Here is a 21,076-nt window from a genome sequence, read left to right as displayed (position 1 = left end):
CCTGGCACTTTGACCCAGAAGTGGAAGGGATGCCACAGGATTACAGGTCCTGCCTGAGGAAAAGAGGGACCAGGCCCCACACTGGGCACCCCACCCTGAGGACCTGCATTGGAATATTACTCAGCTATTAGAAATGACAAATACCCACCATTTGCTTCAACGTGGATGGAACTGGAGGGTATTATGCTGAGTGAAGTAAGTCAGTCGGAGAAGGACAAACATTATATGTTCTCATTCATTTGGGGAATATAAATAATAGTGAAAGGGAAAATAAGGGAAGGGAGAAGAAATGTGTGGGAAATATCAGAAAGGGAGACAGAACGTAAAGACTGCTAACTCTGGGAAACGAACTAGGGGTGGTAGAAGGGGAGGAGGGCGGGGGGTGGGAGTGAATGGGTGACGGGCACTAGGTGTTATTCTGTATGTTAGTAAATTGAACACCAATAAAAAAAAAAAAAGAATATGACACTTAAAAAAAAAAAAAAAAAAAAAAAAAAAAAAAGGAAAAACAATTCCCAAAAATATGTCTAGCTTTGCAAACTAGTGGGGTTTAACTCTGAGGAAGTCAGGGGCTATCTGGAAATGATACTCCTTTCTCCAAGGGTCACTATAATAGATCATTCCAACTCAGAGTTACTCCCTAATAATTGACTGGTTTTAGGGAATGTGGTGAGGGGACAGGGACCTGTAGTTTTCTCCAGGAATGGAAGTGCTGTTGGATGCTATTTTTCTTGGCCTCCTTCAGCCTAGTTGGCCAGATGCTGGCAGGAGCCAGTTCTGACACTCACCATTTGCCTTAATACCACCACTCACCTGGTCCCAGCATGCATCCCAGGCCCAACCCACTCAACCCATTCATTCTGGAAGATACAAGTACAGAGCACTCCCTAACCCACCACATCTGTCAGGCAGACCCAGTTAAGACTGCCAATCCCCCTCAAAGTGACAACTGCTCCACCACACCCAGCGCACTTAGTCCCGGCCCGAACCAGCACACCTCCAAAGCAACACTTTTTCTAGAAAGGAGGGGACCAGCTCTGCCCATCAGCAAGCCCATAGCAGCCACAGCAGCAGCCCACAACCATCAGGAGAAATAAGGAGTAGTCAAAGATAGTAAAATTATACCTATAAAAATTAGTAAAGTGATATACAAAAATGAAAAGATATAAAATATGAGGTCATACACATAAAATGTGGTTGGGAGGGATAAAAATATAGTATTTTTAGAATGTGTTTGCAGTTAAGAAACTGTCAACTTAATATTGACTGTTATATACACAGGATGTTATATGGGAACCTCATGGTAAAAGCTAAAATCTATAAGAGATACACACACAAAAAAAAAACCCCAAATGTAACCCAGAGAAAATCATCAAATCACAAGGGAAGACAGCAAGAGAAAAAAACAATGGAGAAGAACTACAAAAACAACCAAAAAACAAATAACAAAATGGCAATTAGTACATACATATTAATAAACACTTTATGGGGTGTGTGGGTGGTTCAGTCAGTTAAGCATGACTCTTGACTTTTGCTCAGATCATGATTGTGGGATCATGCCCCGTATCAGGCTCTGCCCTGGGTGTGTAGCTTCTTGGGTTTCTCTCTCCCCCTCTCTCTCTCTGCCCCTCCCATTCCCCCCTCACATGTGCTCTAAGAATAATAATAATAACTTTATTTTAATTTTTTAAAAGATTTTATTTTTATGTAATCTCTACACCCAACATGAGTCTTGAACTTACAACCCTGAGATCAAGATTTGCACACTACACCAAATGAGCCAGCCAGGGGCTCCCAATAATTACTTTAAATGTAAATCGGATAAATGCTATAATCAAAAGACATAGGGTGACTGAATGGATAAAAAAAAACAATACCCACCTATATACTGCCTGGATGAGACATAAAAACACATACAGACTGAAAGTGAAAGGGATGAAGAAATATATTCCATGCAAATGGAACAAAAAACAAGCTGAGGTAATAATACTTAGACAAAATACACTTTAAAACATAGACTGTAACAAGACACAAAGGAGGGAATTACATAATGATAAAAGGGTCAATCCAACAAGAAGATATAACAGCTGTAAATATATATTCACCCAACATAAGAGCATTGATATATATAAAGCACATATTAACAGACATAAGAAGTGAATACTATACATAATACTATACCTAATACTATAATAGTAGGGGACTTAACAGTCCACTTACATCCATGGATGATAATCCAGACAGAAAATCAATAAGGGAAGAGTGGCAGTGAGTGACACATTAGACCAGATGGACAGATACATACAGAACATTCCATCTAAAGATAGTAAAATACACAATATTTTCAAATGGACATGGAACACTCTCCAAGATAGATAACATGTTAGCCAACAAAACAAGCCTTAATAAATTTTAAAAGATTAAAATCATATCCAGCATTCTTTCTGAAAACAATGGTATGAAAGTAAATATAAATTATAAGAAAAAAAAAACCTCAAAAAAAAACACAAAGATGTGGAGGCTACATGCTATTAAACAACCAATGGTCAACAAAAAAATCAAAGAGGAAATCAGAAAATACCTGGAGACAAACGAAAATGGAAGTACAACGGTTCAAAATCTTTGAGACACAAGGAAAAAAGTTCAGAGAAAGTTTATTATGATACAGGCCTGTCTCAAGAAACAAAATCTCAGATAAACTGTCTAACGTTATACCTAAAGGAACTAGAAAATGGAGAAGAAACAAGGCCCAAAGGGAAAAAGAAGTAAATAACAAAGATAAGAACAGAAATGAATACGGACTAAAAACACAACATAAAAGATCAATAGAGCCAAGAGCTTGAACCTTGAAAAGATAAGCAAAATCGATAAATCCATAGCCAGACTCATCAAGAAAAATAGGAGAGGGCTCAAGTAAATAAAATCAGAAATGAAAGAGAAGTTACAACTGGAACCACAGAAACACCAAGGATTATGAGACTGCTACAAAAAATTATACACCAACAGGGATCCCTGGGTGGCGCAGCGGTTTGGTGCCTGCCTTTGGCCCAGGGCGCGATCCTGGAGACCCAGGATCGAATCCCACGTCAGGCTCCCAGTGCATGGAGCCTGCTTCTCCCTCTGCCTGTGTCTCTGCCTCTCTCTCTCTCTCACTGTGTGCCTATCATAAAAAAAAAAAAATTATACACCAACAAACTGGAGAAACTAGAAGAGATGGATAAAGTCCTAGAAACACACAATTGTCCAAGACTGAATCAGGAAGAAACAGAAAATCTGAATGGACCAATTACTAATAAATCGAAAGAATAATAAAATAAAGCTCCCAACAAATAAAAATCCAAGACCAGACAGCTTCATACATGAATTCTCTCTAACATTTAAAGCTAGTTAAAAGCTATCCTTCTCAAACAATTCCAGAAAACAGAAGAGCAAGGAATGCTTCTAAATTCATTCTATGAGGCCAGCATTACCCTGATAACAAAACTAGACAAAGAAACTACAAAAAAATAAAATTATAGAATAATGTCCCTGATGAACACAGATTTAAAAATCTTCAACAAATTTTAACCAATGAGATTAAACAATACATTAAAGGGATCGTTCACCACAACAAATGGAATTTGTTTCAGAGATACAAGGATTGTTCAATATCTACAAATCAACCAATGTGATATACCACATTAATAAAATGAAAGGTACAAATCACATGATCATCTCAATGGATGCAGAAAAAGCATATGAAAATTTCAACATTTGTTCAAGATAAAAACTCAACAGCATGTGTTCAGAGTGAACATATCTCAACATTAAAAAGGCCATATATGACAAACCAGGAGATAAGATCATACTCAATAGTAAAAAGCTCAAGTCTCTTCTTCTGAGATCAGGAATAAACAGGGAATTTCATTCTTGCCATTTTTATTATATATAGTACTGGAAGCCCTAGCTGCAGCAATCAGGCAAGAAAAAAAGTAACCAAAGTGGTAAGAAAGAAGTAAAATTGTTACTATTTGCAGATGACATGATACTATATATAGAAAACCATAAAGATCAGACCAAAATCTATTAGACCTAATAAATGAACTCAGTAAAGTTGCGGGATACAAAATTAATATACAGAAATCTGCTGCATTTTCATATACTAATAATGAACTAGTAGAAAGAAAAATTAAGAAAACAATCTCATTTACAATTGTATCAAAAAAATAATGCCTAAGAATAAATGTAACCAAGGAAATGACAGGCATATACTCTAAAAACTATAAGACCAGGATGAAAGAAACTGAAGACTACGCAAATGAATGGAAAGATACACCATGATCATGGATTGGAAGAATACTGTTAAAATATTCATACTATGGATAAAGAATATTTGGTATATGTATACAATGGAATATTACTCAGCCATTAGAAATGACAAATACCCACCATTTGCTTCAACGTGGATGGAACTGGACGGTATTATGCTGAGTGAAATAAGTCAATCAGAAAAGGACAAACATTATATGGTCTCATTCATTTGGGGAATATAAAAATTAGTGAAAGGGAATAAAGGGAAAGGAGAGAAAATGAGTGAAAATATCAGTGAGGGTGACAAAACATGAAAGACACCTAACTCTGGGAAACAAACCAGGGGTAGTGGAAAGGGAAGTGGGTGGGGGGGTTGCGGTGACTGGGTGATGGGCACTGAGGGGGGCACTTGGCGGGATGAGCACTGGGTGTTATGCTAAATGTTGGCAAATTGAACTCCAATAAAAAAATTTTTTAAAATACTCATACTAAGCAAAGCAATCTACAGATTCAATGCAGTCCCTATCAAAAGACCAATAGTAATTTTCACAGAACTCAAATAATCCTAAACTTTGAATGGAACCACAAAAGATTTTGAATAGCCAAAGCAATTTTAAGAAAAAAAGAACAGGGCAACCTGGGTGGCTCAGTGGTTTAGCGCCGCCTTCGGCCCAGGGCATGACCCTAGAGGCCCGGGATGAAGTCCCACGTCAGGCTCCCTGTATGGAGCCTGCTTCTCTCTCTGCCTATGTCTCTGCCTCTCTGTGTCTCTCATGAATAACTGAATAAAATCTTTAAAAACAAAATAAAAAGAAAAAAAGGACAAAGTTGGAGGTATCAAAATAAAAATCTGCAAAGGAAAGAATCAACAAAACTAAAAGCCAACCTACAGAATGGGAGAAGGTATTTGCAAATGACCTATCTGACAAAGGATGAGTATCCAAAATATATAAATAAAACTAAGCATCCAAAAACTGAATAATCCAATTAATAATGGGCAGAAGATATGAATAGACATTGTTCCAAAGAAGATATACAGATGGCCAATAGACACATTAAAAGATGTTCAACATCACTTATCAAGGAAATGAAAATCAAAACTACAATGAGCTATCACCTCATACCAGTATGGAGGTTCCTCAAAAAGTTAAAAATAGATCTACCATACAATGCAGTAATTGCACTACTAGGTATTTACCCAAATACAGGAGTACTAATTCAAAGCAATACATGCACCCTGATGTTTATAGCAGCAATATCTACAAAAGCCAAATTATGGAAATAGCCTAAGTGTCCACTGACTAATGAATGGATCAAGATGTGGTGTCTATACATGCACATACACACACACACACACACACACACACACACACACTGGAATATTACACAGCCATAAAAAGAATGAAATCTTTCCATTTGCAATAATGTGGATGGAACTAGAGTGTATTATGCTAAGTCAAATAAGTCAGAGAAAAACAAATACCATATGATCTCACTCATATGTGGTATTTACAAAATGAAACAGATGAGCAAAGGGAAAAAAAGAGAGTAGCAAACAGAAACAGACTCTTAACTATAGAGAACAAAGTGAGGGTTACCTGGGAGAGTTGGGGAGGGATGGGTGAAATAGATGATGATGATTAAGGAGTGCACTTGTGATGAGCACCAGGTATTGTATGGAAGTGTTGAATCACTGCATTGCACACCTAAAACTAATATTACACTGCATGTTAACTAACTGGAATTTAAATTAAAACTAAAAAAAAACAAACAAACAAAGCTGGAGGAATCACAATCCCAGATTTCAAACAGTTCTACAAAGCTATAGTAATTAAAACAGAATGGTACTGGTACACAAGCAAAGAAAGACACAGGACTGATGTAACAGAATAAAGAGCCCAGAAATAACCCATACTTATAAGGTCAATTAAGACAAAGGAGGCAAGCATATATAATCAAAGAAAGACAGTCTCTTTAATAAATGGTGCTGGGAAAATTGAACATGCAAAAGAATGAGACTATGCCATAGTACAACAAATTCAAAATGGACTAAAGACCTAAATATAAGACCTGAAACCATAAATCTCCTAAAAGAAAAATAGGTAGCAAACACTTTTTTAAAAAAAAGATTTATTTATTTGAGAGAGAAAAAGAGAATGGGTGGGGGGAGGGGCAAAGAGAAACAAGCAGACACCCTGTTGAGCATAGAGCTGATACTGGGCTTGATCCCTGGACCCTGAGATCATGACCTGAGCTGAAGACAGATCCTTAACTGACTGAGCCACTCAGGTGCCCCCAGTAGCAAACTCACAGACGTTCGTTTTAGCACTGTTTTCCCCGATCAGTCTCTTCAGGAAAGGAAAACAAAAGGTAAATACGCTACTGGAACTACATCAAACTAAAAAGCTTTTGAACAGTGAAGGAAACCATCAACAAAACAAATAGGAGATGTGCCAAATGGGTAAAGATATTTGTAAGTGGCATATCCAATAAGAGGTTAATATCCAAAATACATAAAGAACTCATATAACCCAACATCGAAAAGATATGTAATCTGATTAAAAATGGGCAGAGAACTTGAATCGACTTTTTTCCAAAGATATACAGATAACTAACAGACACATGAAAAGATGCTCAACATCACTAATCATCCGGGAAATGCAAATCAAGGTAAGATAGTATCTCACATCAGTCAGAAAGACTGGCATCAAAAAGACAAGAAAGAAGTGTTGGTGAGGATGTGGAGAAAAGGGAACACTTGTGTACTGTGAGTGGGAATGCAAACTGGTACAGTCACTCTGGAAAACAGCAGGGATCTTCCCCAAAAATTAAAAATAGAGATACCATACAATCCAGTAATTCCAACTGAGGGTATTGACCCCCCCAAAAATAAAACACTAATTCAAAAAGATATATGCATATCTATGTTTATTGTACTATCGCTTACAATAACAAGATATGGAAGCAACCTCAATATGCACTGATAGATGAATGGGTAAGGATGATGTGGAACGTGTGTGTGTGTGCGCACGCGCGCGTGCGTGCTGGAATATTACTCAGGCATAAAGTGAATGATAATCTTGCCATTTGTTACAACATGGATGGACCTAGAGAGTGTTAAGTGAAATAAGTCAGAGAAAGACAAATACCATATGACTTCACTTATATGTGGAATCTAAAAAAAAAACAAACAAACAAACAAAGCAAACAAACAGAACAGAACAGACTAACAAACAGAGAACGATCTGGTTGTTGCCAAAATAGAGGGTTTGGGGAGCGGTGGGCAAAATAGGTGAAGGGAATTAAAAGGTACAAACTTCCATTTATCAATAAACCACAGCGAGGAAAAGTATAGCATAGGGGATATAATCAATGATATTGTAATAACTCTATATGGTGACAAATGATACCTACACTTATCTTGGAGCATTTATTATTGTATATAATCATTATATAATACGCTGTATATCTGAAACTAATATTATATTGTATGCCAACTATAGTTCAGTTTAAAATATATTTTTTTTTCAGTTGTATTTTTTTTATTGGTGTTCAATTTACCAACATACAGAATAACCCCCAGTGCCCGTCACCCAGTCACTCCCACCCCCCGCCCTCCTCCCCTTCTACCACCCCTAGTTCGTTTCCCAGAGTTAGCAGTCTTTACGTTCTGTCTCCCTTTCTGATATTTCCCACCCATTTCTTCTCCCTTCCCTTATATTCCCTTTCACTATTATTTATATTCCCCAAATGAATGAGAACATATAATGTTTGTCCTTCTCCGACTGACTTACTTATATACACATACACACACACACACACACACACACACACACATACTTAACATAGCAAATCATTTTGAGTGAATCAAGTCACTTTAATTTCAAATGAAACTACTTAGGCTCCTGAAAAGAAACTCAAGTATATAATAAGCATTTTTTAAAAATACTGAAGAAGCATAAAATAACATTACAAAATCATTCTGAAAGGAAAAGCAGGTGAAATCAGAAGTAGGAAGAGACCAATCCAAGGTTAACTCATTTAAAAAAGATATCTACATTCTTCAAGACATCTAATTATGTCTAAAAATTAATTGTATTTTTATTTTGTAAAGATTTATTTATTTGAGAGAGACAGAACGAGCAGGAGGGGAGGAGGAAGAGGGAGACAGTATCTCAAGCAAACTCCATGCTCAGTGCAGAGCCGACACAGGGCTTGATCTCACAACCCTGAGATCATGATCTGAGCCAAAACCAAGAGTTGGATGCTTAAATGACTGTACCACCCAGGTGTCCCCCAAAGATTATTTTTAATAATAAACAATAAATAGCCTCTTTTTAGTTGGAAAGATAACACTGACTATAACTTATCACTCTAATGGAGAACTGGGAATAGCCTGCCCCTCCTGCACCACACAGATATCTGGTTTGGTAACTCCCACTAGACAGAAATGTCCTTTACTATAACAACAGACTATATTTTAGTGAGGTGTGAGTAGCTGAAAAATTTTTTAAAGTTCCAATTACTTCACAATACCTGTAACAACATCATGGAATAGATTTTATGGAACATTTTCCAAAACACACCATCCCAATACTACATCGTGGCCAAAAAAGAAGTATTATTTTTACCTCCACCATCTAACCATTACTAACCTATGTCAGGCATAATCTTTAAAAATATTTTAAAATGCCGGGATCCCTGGGTGGCGCAGCGGTTTGGCGCCTGCCTTTGGCCCAGGGCGCGATCCTGGAGACCCAGGATCGAATCCCATGTCAGGCTCCCGGTGCATGGAGCCTGCTTCTCCCTCTGCCTGTGTCTCTGCCTCTCTCTCTCTCTCTCTCTGTATGACTATCATAAATAAAATAAAATAAAAGTTTAAAAAAAATATATTTTAAAATGCCAATATGTACACATAAAATTCCTCAGGTATCTCTGGTTCTGGCACACTATAGAAACAGGTGTAGACAAGGAGAGAGCCATGCATACCGTGAGTTTAGCAGTTTTGTTTTACTTTTTATTTTTTTTAGCACTTTTGTTTTTAAATACAAGTCTGGCTTAGTAATGCAGTACTAATAGTGGTATGCTTGTGATAAGTACATAATGAGCAAATCTATACAATCAATATGGATTTAGAATTCAAAATCAGATAAATACATAATCCTTTAAAAGACTAGTCAATGACTAAAATGAAATTAAATGAAGGCTTTCTGCAGCAAGTTAGAGCTACACTGCAAAAAACAGCATAAGATCTGAGCTACACAGAGCAGGGATCTCTGAACATTTTGCCAGAAAAACAGTAGAACCAACAGGCACAGTACTTCCATTCCCTTCGTGGCTACATTTATTTCAAAACACCTATTTCTCTTTTTGGGGTGATGAAAGTGTTCTAAAATTGATCGTGGTGATGGTTACCCAACTCTGTGAAGATACTAAAAACCGCTGAATTGTACACATTAAATGGGTCAGTTGTAGGGTAGTTGAATTATGGCTCTATAAAGTTGTTACATATTTATTTTTAAAAACATATAAAGTCTTCTCAATTTATCCTTGCAATTGTTTTCCAGTTCAAAATGAACACACACACACACACACACACACACACACACACACACACCTGTGCATACAGATGCAACATACATGTACATAGCTTTGGGCATTAAAAGGTTCAGAAGATATATTTGCTTTTCGGTAAGATCTGCTTTAAACGTACCTTATTCAAAATACCTTGTCAACTTTAACAGCCTACTCTGATCCTTCCTCTGTATTCATCCGGAAAATTTTCTAGCATACCTTGTTTAGCTACCATGCTCTTATACAATGTCCCCTGTCAGAGATAGAATAAAAAGGAAAACTTGCAGTTAAAAAACACAGATTCTAAAACCTGTTGCATAGATTTGAATGCTAACTCTTGTACTTATTAGGTGTGCAACCTTGGGAAGTTACCTAACTTCTCTTGCCTCAGTTTTCTCATCTGTAAAATGGGGATAATAACAGTCACTACCTCATAGCATTGTTACGTGGTTTCCATGCGTTCATGCATATAAAGCACTTACAAGGTGCCATACTCATAGTGGGTGCTATTATAATTTAGTAACTACAGATTGATATTAGTATTGGCTGCTATCAAGTTGCTCCATGTTCTCTCTTGCCCCTGCTAGATTGTAGGATATTTCACGGCAGATTTGTGTTCTTCCTTCTAGTAGAATGCTTTACATATAATTACTTAACAAATGCTTGCCCATGAATGTTTAAATAAAACATCTATATGATGCCAAAAGTGCTTACAAAATTTTTTAATAAACCCAAAACTCACTTTGCTAAATGCCACAATTGTAAAAGAGGTTATACAAGTACCAAATTATGGTTGGACTCTCCACTACTGAAATTCTGGTTTCACCCCTTCAAATTAGAGATGAGAAACATGAAAGAATCCAGGGTGCCTGGGTGGCACAGGTGGTTGGGCCTCTGACTCTTGGTTTCAGCTCAGGTCTTGATCTTAGGGACCTGAGATGGAGCCCCACGTCAGGCTCCCCGCTCAGTGCAGGGAGACTCGGCTTGTGAGACTGCCTCTGCCCCTCCGGGCCTGCGCTCACGCACACTCTCTCTCTCAAAATAAATAAGTAAATCAAGAAAGAAAAGAAAAGAAAAGAAAAGAAAAGAAAAGAAAAGAAAAGAAAAGAAAAGAAAAGAAAAGAAAAGAAAAGAAAGAGAAAGAGAAAAGAAAAGAAAAAAGAAAGGAAGGAAGGAAGGAAGGAAGGAAGGAAGAGGGAGGGAGGAGAATCCTTTGGGAAACAAGTCTTCTACATTATTATTATTGAAAAAGCACTTTGTTAAAAACCAAGGGACCTACATTCGGCTCCTAGCTCCATCTCAGGCGATGTGACCTTCTGCAAGTCATTCAACCTCATTGTGCATACTCCACTGAAATAATAAAATAAGAATAATTAACCATGCTTCAAAAGAAAGTTGCTCTATAAATAAATGGCATTATCCTTAACATTTGAGCTTATTACCTGAGGACACAATAAGTCTAATTTTCTAAAAATACTTTTGAACATTGTATTTTCATGTTCAAATATGATGATGATCATGGTGACTATAAATGCATGTAACACTGCTTAATACATGATGTATCTCATTAGTATGGGGAGCTGGCTTTTGAAGTACTTGAATGTACATTATTGTAATAATCATGACAAAATATACAGTGAATATACAGTTACTTGAGCAATGCGTCTCTTGGTTCATTCCCTTCTACATGCCTATGGCATTCCATAACCAGGTCAGCTACCCAAGGATCAACTGTCTCATCATTTGTCTGACATCAGAAATAAAGAACACCAGAACAGGGGAATGCAGGAACACTACTTTCGTGCACTTCCAACCCAAAAGGTTATACTAGCCCTCCAACACTGGAAACCACTCTCAATAACCTACTTAGACTTACCCATTCGCTTATCAAAACTGCTACTGAACTTTTATCATCTCTAAAGTATGACTTGATTTGTTGCTAGAGTAACTATAATAAAAACTGAAGGGAATCATAACAACTCAAAATCTATAGAAGACATTATTCAAACAGAATTACCCCTCCTCCCAGTAGTTTAACTGTCATAAATATCTCACTATTTTCTTCTATGAGGACCTGAAATCTGGAATAAAGATAAATCAAGAAAATATATGACCTCTCTGAGTATCACAACACCAAAAATCTCCAGGTTTAAAAGACAACATTGTTTATTGCACACATTTTTCTGCACCTCCCTTTCCCTTCAAAATGAAGGTTAAACTTTTACATCCTATTAAGCTAAATACTATATTTAAATTATATATATTTAAATTACATATATAGCCAATCATATTAAAAAATTGACATTTTCCTTGCATTCAATGTGATACCATCTTTGAATAAGTAATAAACCAAGCAGTTACCATAAACTTTCTTATCTGCCAGAAAACTAGTGTTACTTCTAAGCAGTCAGTTCACTGTGTAACAGACACATGTTCAAAAAATAACATTCCCATGGGATTAAGGCAATATAAAGGAAAGAAACAATTTTCCCTTACATTTCTGGTTCATATATAAGTGGCAAAGCTCCTATAGTATGCCACAAGTTTTAACTAGCGAAGCCATTAAATCTACAAAGAGTCAATAATATGAACATCTACTAGGAAGCCTGAATTATGCTTAGGACTCGATATGCATTAGTTCACTTAATTCCTTAAAACCACCAAATGAGACTATTTACAGAGGAGGCAAACAAAGCTCGGAGAGGTGAAGGGAGTTGCCCAAAATCACATTGGCAACAAGAGGCAGAGTCGGGATTGGAACCCAGGCCTATGATTCCAGGGCTCAAGATTTTAGCCACTGATTTCTACTGCCTTCCCACTGAGAAATATTCAGCAGTAGAACAGAGAACATTGTTGACACGAAGTTCTTTAGAAAATTATGGTCATTTTTATAAAATAGAACCAGGAAGCAAAACTCTACAACTCTATTATCCCCTTTTACTGAAAAACTGTAAAATGTAAAAGCACTTGACACAAAGACTACAATGACCATCCCTTAATCACCCCTCTATACCCATGTCCTGATGAGCTCTGGGCAGTAACACAACAATACAACAATGGCAGGCCCTGTGAACTGTGGAGTGGGGCGACAACAATGAAAGTGGGACAGCAATAATCAAAATCAGTTGAAAGATTTAGTGTTTGACTTACTCCCGTACTTTCACTGCTTTTCTTCACTTGCCTTTCTCTTCTTCATCTTTCCTGTTTAGAGCAAATCAAATCATTTGCTTGGTAACAGGCATTCCTCCAATGGACTGCTCACCCCTTTTCAAAACCATCTAAAACTCTAGAAACCTTTTGTTACCCTCAAAGCACATGAACCTTGACATTAAACATTTCAGTAGCCAGCAATTAACAAAGCAATCTCTATACTGTATGTGTTATAAATGAAAGCAGCTTTAAAGTTAGCAGAAGTTAACTTCAATCAGTGACATAGGCAAGCACTCATATGATGAGACAAAGCTTTGACCCCATCAATTGTGCTGCTTTAAGTTCATGGTCATTGTGTTCTAACAGCCTGTCTTCTGAAGATCAGTCCCTTGGCAGGCCCTTTACTATCAATCTATGCTATTTCTCACCAATATTAGAAACTCTGTTAGGACTCAACACATTTTAAGATTTAGATCATTATCAAACAACCAGAGTGTTCTCTTGAACTAAAAGAAATTAGACAACATGGCGGAAAAATCTAATGTCTATTACCATTCCTGAGGGTCACCATGAAAATTTAAGGCTATGAAAATGTCTGGGCATTTGACTAAAGGAACAGACGACTCAGCATATTATGGCCTACTTAGTGCTTTTCAAAGGGTCACCCCAGGGTTCCCACAGCTGACCTTGTGCAAGACTTTCTTTGAAGTACCAGGTTTTACCTCAAATTTTCATATGAATATTGCATTTTAAAGCACAATGTATATGAATCTATTTAAATATTATTAAACATTTTTAATAAGCTACCAGTGAATGTTCTCCTAAATCTTTGTGTAAAACAGATTCCTCAAGAATACACAAGCTGGGGATCCCTGGGTGGCGCAGCGGTTTAGCGCCTGCCTTTGGCCCAGGGTGCGATCCTGGAGACCCGGGATCGAATCCCACGTCAGGCTCCCAGTGCATGGAGCCTGCTTCTCCCTCTGCCTATGTCTCTGCCTCTCTCTTTCTCTCTGTGTGACTATCATAAAAAAAAAAGAATACACAAGCTGTTTTATTTTGTAGCTCCTGGGGGCACATTATCACATCACCATCCTGCTCATCCAGTATACCCAGTGTACTCCAGTTTGAGAAAATGAGCACTGAACAGAGATTCTATTTGCTTAAACTAGTGCAATGCCTAGAATATAATAGGTACTTAATACATATCTGTTGAATGAATTGGCAGAATGGTTTCAAGAACTAGTTTTCCACTGTAGAGAACATTCCTGAAAACTCATTTGAGACATATAATTACTCCCAAACCCACAAAGGCAAAAGGACAAAGAGAATGTATCAATTATGATTTACAAATATTGATAAGGAAGAACAATAAAAATCATATTTTACTTAATTTAGTTAGAAATGAAAGATTGCCAGGATGTCATATAGGGATATTATTTCCTATTACTGGGGAGGGAGGGCAGGGAGTGGTAAAGTTATTAAAAAACCAATTCCATATATTGCACACAAAGACGAGTTTTCAATTGTCTGTTGTGTTTTCCTTTGTACATTTTTAATATTAATGATCTCAAACTTATGGAGAAAAACAAAGAATTATAATGGACAACCATGTTCCCATGTAACCATGCATGGTTCTGGAACTACTAAAAGCCAGGAACTATGCCTCATTTGTTTTTACCTTTCTCCTGCTTTTAATACTGATTTCCATACACATGAAGAGTTCAATAAATATTTAGCAACTGCAAAGTAGAAGTGTTTAATCATATTAAATAAATTCTTAACTCAATCCTCCCTTCTCTCCCCACTAAAAGACTCACTCTAAAGAAGCATGCTTTGGTTAAAATAACAAAAGAAAAACAAAAAATAAATATTCCTAATGGTACTAGATGAGAGAGTATTGAAAGACGTAGTCCTTGGCTCATTTCAATCACATGACCCATATCTGTTTTCCTATGATAAAATGAGCCTCGTACAGCCAGCCCTCTATTCAGAGTTGTTGCATGAATAAATCAGCACGTGTTTACATGGTAACCAGTATAAGAAAGGTACTGGGAAGGAGGCAGCTGTATGTTTACCTTTCTAATCTCCACCACCAAAAGCAACAACTTCTTATGTGCAAGGTGCTGATTTAAGCACTTTACTGTAAGGTATACAATCCCTTATCTGCAAAACTTGGTGCCAGATGTGTTTCCAAATTCAGAAATGTCCAGGCTTTTGGAGAGGCAATAACCTGTATATACTATATATTACATAATACCACAGTAGGGTCTGAGGCACTACTCCATAAATATACTAATTTGCCAGCAAAACCAAATGACAATTAACATTAAATAGAATAAAGACCATAAATATCCTCATATCAGTTCAAGTCAGATTTTGCCACCACCTGAGTATGGCACTTACCAAACAAAAATTTTTATCGGCTATCAGAGCTTTTGAATTTCAACAACTGCAAACAACAAGTTGTAGACTTAGGTGACTCATTTAATCCTTATAAGTACCCTAAGAGGCAAATTCTCTCATCCTTATCTTACTTACAGATGAGAAATATGAGGTATGGAGAGGTTAACCAATTTGCCCAGTGTCCCACGGCTAGTAAGCCTCCTAGCCAAAACTGGAACACAGCCTAACCTCAGACAGAGCTTATGCTCTTAACAACTATACTCCAGGTCCTCTGAGAAACACCTTGAGAACACTTGACAAATATGTGAAAAGTAAAACAGCATTCAACGATTTAAGTATCTAAAACAATAATAGGAGAAACATCACAAGACAGTATCTATTCCTTATTCAACTATTTATAGAGGGCATAGCAAATGCCCGGTGCTCAGGATACAATGAGGAGCGAACCAGACAAGGTCCAGGTTGCCTTCATGAAGTCAGAGACCAGTGGGGAGATAGCCAGGTATCAAATAAACGTAATCATGTTACTCAAGGGAAGTGTGTGATTATCAGAGGAAGAGATTGGGTCATTGGCTTTGGTGTAAAATAGGACAATGGATTTGAACTGTTCCTTGACTAATATTGGGATTTGCAATGACAGAAAAGAAAGGGGAGGGCTTCTCAAATAGATGATGGCATGGCATCCATTCAACAAGCAGTTATTGTGTATCTACTCTATACCAAGAATAAAGCTAAGCAGAAAAGTTCCAAACTGGAGAAAATCAGTTTAAACCAACAGAGGATTTGTGTAAAAGAGTAATAAAGACATGTAAGACAGTAGGCTTGGGTCAAACCATGAAGATTCCTTGAGTGCTAAGTTAAGGAGTAGGAGGTATACTCTGCAAGAGTTGCTGAAGATTATTTTGCAGGTTATTGCCCCATAATAAATATTACGATTTACCCCATCTGGGTGGCTCAGTGGTTGAACGTCTGCCTTTGGCTCAAGTCATGATCTCAGGGTCCTGGGACCAAGTCCCACATCAGGCTCCCCACAGGTAGCCTGCTTCTCCCTCTCCCTATGTCTCTTCCCCCTCTCTCTAGTCTCTCATGAATAAATAAATAAAATCTTTTAAAAATTTTACCCCTGTGAAATGTTGATGACTATCTGAATTCCTACTTTGGGGCCAATCAGACCTCAAAGCTGGATTGCTTCTGAGCAGGAGCTCAGGACACAAAATAAATATCAAATCTAAATTCATTTATGCCTCAAGGAATAGAGTAACTCTAATCTCTCAAAGAATGGCAATTTGAAAACTCTGGAGAGGGGTGCCTGGCTGGCTCACTCACAAGAGCATGCGACTCTTGATCTTGGGGTCATGAGATCAAGCCCCATGTTGGGTGTAAGGATTACTTAAATAAATAAAAACTTCTTTAAAATCTTAAAAAAAAAACCTCTGGAGAAGGCAAAGGTAAAAGAAAATGGCAAGCTCCCATTAAAATCTCACATGCCATTTCTAAAACCTAAGTATTCTTTCATATTCAAATAAAACCTCCAACCTTCCAAAGGAAACATATTTCTATGAAAAAAATAAAACATCATTCTTTGAGAAACAAATTCTTAGGCTGATCAATGGTCTGTTTTTTAATAAAGCTGATGTCAACTTACCTCAGGGCACAGGTGACAAGATAACTCTGGAAAGTAAACTGCTTTTCGACATATTCATCTCAGAGCTCCCAGTCTCCTATCCCCTTTTCCACACAGAGTGGAAGAACCAAATTACTTATTTAGCATACATATCAAACAAAGCTTTTCATCCTCAGGTTTTAATGTAAACAACTGAGCAGCTAGACAACCTCTGCAAAACACATTTTTATTTATTTCCACCGAGTAATTTTTTTTTCCAGCCAGTGGTGACCTTCCACAGGAAAGTAGTTAATAAAGACTCTTCCATGGCTTCCTCTTGTTCTGAGAATCAAATCCAAATTCTTTCTCAGAATTTCCAGGCCCTCTATTATTATCCAACTCCCTTTTGGGCTCTGAAATACCTTTATTCCCATCTACCCACCTCATTGGGGCTAACCATCCTGGCTTGCTTTCTGTTCCTCAAACACCCTGTGTCTGTTTTCCTGCCCCAAGGCCTTGGCTCTTACTTGGCTCTCTGATCTTCGCAAGGTAGGTTTATTCCTTCTTCTCTTTCAGGTCTCTGTTCAAAGGTCATCTTTGCTGCTAAGAGGCCTTTCCTGACCACCTTTGCCAAATAAGCCCTTCCCAGGTCTCCATATCACATTTTGTTATTTATTACCTTCACTGTTTTTCCTACAATCTGTGAGAATCTTCTTCATTAGTCTATTTGTTGTCTCTATCCTTTGGTGGACTATAGCCTCTGTGAGAAGACACAGGGCCTCATGCCTAATAGAGGCCTTTCGCATATGGAAGTTGCTCAAGAGATTTTGTCAAGTAAATTAATAAATGAATGAACAATATATTTAAAAGCTGATTGATATGAATGTCAGTAACTGGAAAAAAAACTTTTTTTCCTCTAATTTTGAAATGCCTTCTCTAGGGCTGTTCATTCTTCCATAATCTTTCTACATTTTCTGAAATCTGATGATGCCTGGCAAATTGTTTCACAGCAGTAAAAGTAGATCCATTTCAAGTACTGTATTTAAGAAAAAAATACTTTCAGGAGGTTGTAGTAGTTTATTAAACATCAAAATCAATTTGAAAAGTGGTTGGTCTCATTTCACTACTGCAAGTCAAGTTACATGAAGAAAAGTAATATAAAATGTAAAGAAAATTAAAAAGACAATTCATTAGCAAACTGCAGTTATATTTAGTGACATCAGAAACATCCGGTCTGATAACCTCTAGGTATACCAGGTGGGTTTATCAAATACATATTGAGACATGTTGAAAAGATTCAGAGCAAAATGCTTAGGATGAAGTCATAACCAACTTTTGTTTTCTGGCAAACTGAAATAGATCAATTTGGTGGCAATCTTAGCTTAGATTTAGTATCAGTAATCATCACAAAGGGGGAAAAAAACTAACAGAATGATACAAACTGTTTTCCTTGAAACAATTTGCAAGTTAGTATGTCTTTCCAGGATGGGTTGCCAAGAAAGTCAGAGATTTAGGTTGGCCCAATAAATATAAACCCTCTTTCCCTACTCTATTCCATTTTTGAAATAAAACTCAAGTCAGGAATTTACCAAATGAGGGAAACTACAAATCATCTGCAATCTATCTAACTAATCTGATAATCAATAGCCTTTACTGCTCGTAAAAACTGCTTTCCTTAGAACCTTGACTTCAAACTCCATATAGTCACACCATGATTTTCAAAGTGTGCTTATGAAAGTGTAGATTTCAAAACCAGGGGAAATTGAGGCTCTTATTCATCTATTTTCTAAATACATTATTGGATGTTGAAGCAGAAACTTACATTCCTTGTCTCACTGCCAAAGCAAGTACTAGAAGGACAGTGAAATTTGGCCCTTACCTTCATTCCCAACTCAGTTTCTTCCGAGATTACTGCCTGTGAATGCACATTGTGTCCATCGCAACACCTGATCCCATATCAAGCAGACAATGCTATAATTTTAAGGATATTGATACAAAGTCGCCATTCAAGGAGCTACAATCTTTAAGTGTAAAATGATGTCATAACTGCTTGGTCGATCATTTTACTTTTCTACTTTCAAATCTGAGCATTAAATACAGCCCATCTCCCAAAAAAACACAGCCACAAACATCAGCATGTGGTAATTCACTGTACCTGCCTCCTCTTTCAGCCTCTCCATTCAATTTTCTTCACTCACTAATTTCAGCATGGAAGTGAGTATATGAGCCTCAGTATGGGAGAGACTGGAGCAACTGCATGTGGAGAAGGTGACATCCCTGAGAAAGTAAGTGGTACTGTGTGAAATTGACTTAAGCAAAATAATCTCCTGTCCACAGCAAAGCAGTGTGTTTTGTAAGTATGTGATTTGTAAATGCTGCTTCTTGAGGGTTTATACAAATAGGAGGTGTACACAAGAAACTCTGGCTTCTTTAAAAAAAAAAATTCAAGGCAGGTGCCATCCCAACAGAGGCAGTTTTAAATTAACCCCGGATTTTCTCAGTTCCCATGCAGTGTGCTTAGTAAACAGCCTACACTAACTTGAGTGAGTATCCCAAACTACTAGAATTCTGAGTACAATAAAAGATGAACATCCCAGTTTTCAGATGGAAGAAATGGAAGCAGGCATCCTAAGTCCTCCTCTCCCTCAGGCCTGCTCAGCAATGGAGGAAGAATCAGATTTCGGGCCATGTGCTAGGATTGCATACAAACATACACACAAACATACATAACATACATTTCAAGTGGTTGTGGTTCTCGGAGTAAGTTATTGAAACCTGGAAAGAAACTTCTGAGTTTCTTAGCTAATATATACTGGAAGATCATTCCCATCAATTTCAGTAAGCCGTAGGCTAGACAGTAAGCTTCCAAGAAAATCATTAGTCAACTGTGATTAAACCAAAGAAGCCAAGACAGTCAGAGATGAAGCCGTTTAGAGAGGAGTTAAAAGCTTCGAGGAAGAGGAGTGTGTTTCTGAGTGGGAAGGCAAGCGCAAAAGCCTCCCAAGTTGGAAGATCGTGAGGGAGGGATGAGTTGGAAGACACAAAGCAGAAACTGTTAGAAGGCAAGAGACAGTGGGGCTGAGGCGGGCGGAGGGACCCCAGACCATCGGGGCAGCGACAGCGAAGCCCGGCCAAGAAGATCTTGGAGGGATAACAAAGAAGCAAAGGAAAACTGGGTTCGGGGGTCCTGAAAGAACCGAGGCGTCAGGCGGAGCCTCGGGCTCTGGGAGGTGGGGATGAGAAGGTGCAGGGATGAGCGCACACCCGCCCGCGAGGGAGAAAGAGGGGGGGCGTGCAAAGAGCCCATCTGGCTCCGTGTCCCTCTGCCCTGGTGCAGAGCACAACTCCTTACCGCGCACCGCCTCGCCGCGCCGGGTCCCGGAGGCGAGGAGGCGGCTGCTGAAGCCCCTGCGACTTCAGGACCCTGCCTCACCTTGTTCGCCGCGTCCCGCGTCCCGCCGCCCGTCAGCCCGCCGCTGCGCTCCGAGGGCCAAAGAGCCAGTCGCGCGGCGCAGCCGGGCTCCCTCCTGCTGCGAGACACCAGCCCCCGCACCTCCGCACCCCCCGCTCGCCCTGGTCACTTCGCCCTCAAGCAGGCGGAGAGCGCGGACCCCAACCCGAAAGCCGCTGCACTTATTTTCGAAAGTCCCCGTTCCAGGCTTCCCCGGAATGGGAGCTCAGCTGCCGCGGCCGCAGCGGCAGAGCCTCCGCCTGACCTCACCGGGGGGTGGGGGGAGAGGGAGGGGGCGGGAGCCCAGTTAAGGAGGGGAGGGGGGCGGGGGAGGGAGCGCGCGGGCGGGGGCAACATGGCGGCGGGGGTGGCCCCGGCGGCGCCTGCGCGGGAGGCGGAGGGGAAAGCTGGGGCTAGGACCGTGCGTGGGGTCCGAGCAGAACTCCTCCCCCACAAGCAGCGCGGGGCCGGGGTGGCCCGGGGCGGCGGGGGTTGGGGGGGTCGCCCAGTGGCCCTCACACCTCCGGAGCCGGGACGCTCGCGGTTGAGCACACATGGCCTCTAGTGCCCAGGAGGCAGGAGAGGTGAAAACTGTCAAGTATCCG

General features: G+C 38.9%; 1 protein-coding gene across 12 annotated transcripts in view; it reads right to left on the bottom strand.

The window, feature by feature from the left end:
* KLHL13 (kelch like family member 13) overlaps positions 1-20,745 on the bottom strand; it is a 210,756-nt gene extending 190,011 nt beyond the window's left edge. For 3 of the 12 annotated variants that reach the window (XM_072818185.1, XM_072818195.1, XM_072818201.1), the window contains exon 1: positions 20,454-20,744. The gene's annotated coding sequence lies outside the window, so the exon portion shown is untranslated. Of the gene's footprint in view, positions 1-10,003; positions 10,118-11,143; positions 11,215-20,372 lie in introns of those variants that run through there. The other 9 variants (XM_072818190.1, XM_072818198.1, XM_072818197.1 and 6 more) reach the window with 8 other exon arrangements.
* Positions 20,746-21,076: the final 331 nt, after the last annotated feature.

The sequence above is a fragment of the Canis lupus genome, chromosome X, assembly GCF_048164855.1.
Source record: "Canis lupus baileyi chromosome X, mCanLup2.hap1, whole genome shotgun sequence".
NCBI lineage: Eukaryota > Metazoa > Chordata > Mammalia > Carnivora > Canidae > Canis > Canis lupus.
Note: the sequence above shows the minus strand (reverse complement) of the source record. Positions and strands in the feature narration are given on the sequence as shown.